The sequence below is a fragment of the Mus pahari genome, unplaced genomic scaffold (genome assembly GCF_900095145.1).
Source record: "Mus pahari unplaced genomic scaffold, PAHARI_EIJ_v1.1 scaffold_13641_1, whole genome shotgun sequence".
Classification (NCBI taxonomy): Eukaryota; Metazoa; Chordata; class Mammalia; order Rodentia; family Muridae; genus Mus; species Mus pahari.
This window is the reverse complement of record NW_018393504.1, coordinates 7,624-11,756: the sequence shown is the minus strand read 5'-3', so window position 1 is coordinate 11,756 and position 4,133 is coordinate 7,624. Positions and strand designations below refer to the sequence as shown.

The 4,133-nt window shown below is 30.9% G+C and overlaps 1 pseudogene; it reads right to left on the bottom strand.

Moving 5' to 3' along the window:
* Nucleotides 1-723: 723 nt before the first annotated feature.
* Nucleotides 724-1,674, bottom strand: LOC110315575 (annotated as a pseudogene).
* Between the last annotated feature and the right edge of the window lie 2,459 nt (nt 1,675-4,133).

The window sequence follows — 4,133 nt, the reverse complement described above, 5'->3', positions numbered from 1 at the left end:
AAAAAAAAAAATGCTTCCCAAAATATCTGCTCATGCTGCTACTATATGAAGTAAAATGATTTTACATTGAGAGTGTCAGCAATGACAAAACCTGTGTCTTTGATTTTAACGTCATAATCAGATAAGGCTTCTGTGGTTTCTCAATACCATGAGCCTTTTTACCTCAATCTCTATCTANTTGTCAGGGCTACAAACTATGATGTGTTTAACTCTCCAACATGCCAAATTTTAGTTGCCTAGTCAACAAAACCTTTCTACTGCATACTAAATTTAAGCAATTACCTCTAGAATTATCCAGTATATTATNTGTTTCAGGATTATTTTGAAGTGTGTTGTGAATTTTTNTAGTTCAANTAAAAACNGTTGCTTNGACAAAGTAATTTCATTATAAAGTAAACTATGGAGTTTACCCTAAAAATAAGTTATATAATAGGTAAATTGAAAAAGTAAATGTTAATTAAACAGAGTACTCAAAGGCACNNCAAAAACAAATAAGTAGTAGATTAAATAATCAGAAAAACACTATAGTTGTGAGTTTTATGCAATTGTATTAGACGTATACTGAAATGCCTTATTTTGAGGTCTGTTCCATTTATTTGATGTTGGTATTACAATAAATACACATTTTNCTGTCTACAAACTACAAATCACAGCCGTCTTCTAAGACATTCTCGTATATAACAAANATATTTGTGAGTGGACATGCGCATATGATACAATTGTTTAGAACCACATTTTCATTTTAAGTTTATGAAAGGCCTCTTTCACATCCTTATTCCTTAGGCTGTAAATCAGAGGGTTCAACATGGGAATCACAAGAGTGTAAAACAGTGAGGTTATTTTGTCTTGATCCAGGGAATATGAAGAACTTGGCCGAAAATACATGAAGAGTACAGTACCCTGAAAAATGGCAACTGTGGTGAGATGGGAGGTGCAGGTGGAGAAAGCTTTGAACCTCCCCTCAGCAGAACGGATCTTGAGGACTGATNAAATGATNTAACAATAAGACAGCAGAACTCCTGAGATGGTGCTCAATTCAATGAGACCAAAAACAGTAAATAAGGCCAGTTCATTGACTTGTATGTCAGAGCAGGAGAGCAGGTAAAGTGGAGGCAAATCACAAAAGAAGTGGTTGATCTCATTCGAACCACAGAAACACAAACGGAATGCAAGGATTGTATGTATCAAACCATCTGTTGTTGCTATCAGGTAAACTGCAACCATGAGNATGGAGCACACCATGCTGGACATGCTCACTGTATACAGTAATGGGTTGCTGATGGCCTGATACCTATCAAAAGCCATTACTGCTAACAGTACTCACTCAGAATCTGCAAAGACACAGAATGTCAAGAACTGCAGAGCACAACCAACAAAGGGAATTGATTTCTCCTCAGCTAAGAGATCCACCAGCATCTTGGGTCCAATTGCTGTACAATAGCAGAGGTCACAGAAGGAGAGATTGGAGAGAAAAAAGTACATGGGTGTGTGGAGNTGAGCATCCATTCTAATTAAAATTATCATTCCAAGATTGGCAAGAAATGCTATGAAATAAACAAGTAGGAATGTGATGAACAGGGCCATTTTTGTGTCAGGATTATTGGTAATTCCTGAGAAAATGAATTTGTCCACAGAGGAGCAATTTCCNCTATCCATTCTTCTTTGTATGTAGAACTTAATAGCTAATTTCAAAGTGTGATAGATGCATTGTTAGTTATCTCTAAAAAAGAAAAAGAAAAAAAGGAAAGAAAAGAAGAGAAAAGAGAAAAAAATAATAACAATTCATTTTCTCTTTTGTTTTTCCCCAAGAAATCTTTCCAGTCATATTTCTCTCAAGTAGAGCTTTATGATATTGTAATGAAACATATCTGACATTCTGAGAGTTTAGATGTCATGAAAGCCACATACCATTGTGAAAAATTTAACTTCTTACATTTTTAACATTTTAAACCTGTCTTCTGTTTTGCAATAATACTTCTGATTTAATGGAATCTTAATTCATCTTCAAAATTTGTGTACAAACATCAATCATAGAAATATTATTCTGTAGAATAAAGGAGTAGACATTTATTCATGTTTAAAACAAAGAATTCACCTGAACAAAATATTAAATGTAAGTATTCAGATTCTTCAAATCCTGGACTGTATTAAAGAATATTCATCATTTCAAATGCAATTGAAGTCTCTGGCACTATTTGGTAAAAATTAACATCATTTTATTCTGATGCTGTGTAGCCTGTATCATTCAGTAACAAAGGAAAGATATCAGATTTTAACTAAGAATATGTTTTAATTTCACATGTATATGTCTGCTCCAAAGAGTGCTCTAGAGATAAAATATTAGAATACGATCACTCAGGAGACATATTAAAATAAAATTGCATAATGTATAAATCAACACACTTATCTTTGCATTTTATAAATTTTACAAGTCAAACATATCTTTTAAAATTGAAAAGAGAATAAAGAAACATGAATCAGTGATACATATGTTTGTCTTTAATATGTGGTATATTTGCATCCTTAAATTTGGGCACATAAATGAAATATGGGGTGTGGGAAATAGGGAAAGATTTACATTGAAGATCATTTTTGCTATTTTACCTTTATAAGTATTATTTGTAGCTTACATTATATAGAAGTGAAGCTGTACCATCATGTATTGTTACTTATAAGGTGATACCTATTAAAAAACAAACCATCAACAGAGAACAATAAAATCTTCAGTTAACGTGTATATCCACTTGTGGTCAAACACACAAAATGTTGCTTGTGAACCTAGATTAAGATAAATTAAGTAAATAGCTTTCTGGATAATTCTAACAGTTTTATTCAAAGTCTACTTGGAGAACAAACTTTCATCTATTCACTATACTTCAGATTTTACTAATATAAATAATGATAAATTGGTTCCTCTATATGGCTTTTATCTACTCCTCCAAAGTCAGTATTATTAGCCTCTGCCTTAATTGCTGAAACTCAGTAACCTACCTTAGCTGAACAATTCAATATGAGTGAACACTAGCTGTTGTTTATTCATGTCCGTGCAAATTTGATGTCTATATAACTGAAGCTCTTCCCCTAAGGCTTTTGTGTAATGAAAACATTTAATTTATTATTTTCTGGTTCTGTATTTTCCCCGGTGAATAAATGAACATCTTAGGCAAAGCTTGAACTTCACTTTTGATGACAACCAATTGATCGGTGTCAGGATGAAACAGAACATTAATCTTACATTCTAAAACATAGTTGATAAAAACATATCTACTAAAAATTCTGTATTCCAAACAGAAATTAATTAAATCAAAATGTTTGCAAACTTAAACACTATAATTATCCTTCTAGTATTTATTTCACTTTTAACCATTATCATAAATTCCATATTGGATTATTAATAACTTTTAGTCATCAAGTTTTGAGACATAATTCATATAAAATGAAATGAACAGTTTAAAAAGTAAACATGCATTTGATTTTTAAATCCTTAAATTATATCTTTACTTTTCTGTATTTCTAGACATTCATTACTTCAATATAAACCATATGTCCTTCCTGTGTACCGCACTTTATTACTTCATAAGTTCTTACAAAGTTATAAAATGTTTCTGATTCTTTGAAATTCATTTGTTTATATTATAAATGTATATGATATATATAATATATTAGTGTAGTTATATATATATTTGTAAATAATACATAGTGTATGCATTATATATTTATATGTTAATAAAGTTAAATATATTTATTTGTATATGATATAACATCATTTGTATATAACATAAGATACAGTAAGTTTTATAATTATTGTTAGTCTTTCAAATATTGTGGACTGAACAACTACTGGCTTCTTGGACCTTTATGTTGGTAGACCTTCATTGTTTGAGTATCTGGACCATAGCCTGTAACCCATACTTATAAGTCCCATTTTATATGAATGTATATAGACACTCTAAACATTCTCTTTTTCTATAGAACCCTGACTAATTCAAGGAGGGTAGTCAGTATAGAAGAAGCAGTATGGATGAGGAGGAAATAACACTAACTATGTCTAAAAACTGAAAAGAAATCTTACTCTGCATTTACCTATATTATCATATTAGACATAATGTATATTATGTATATTTATTATATAT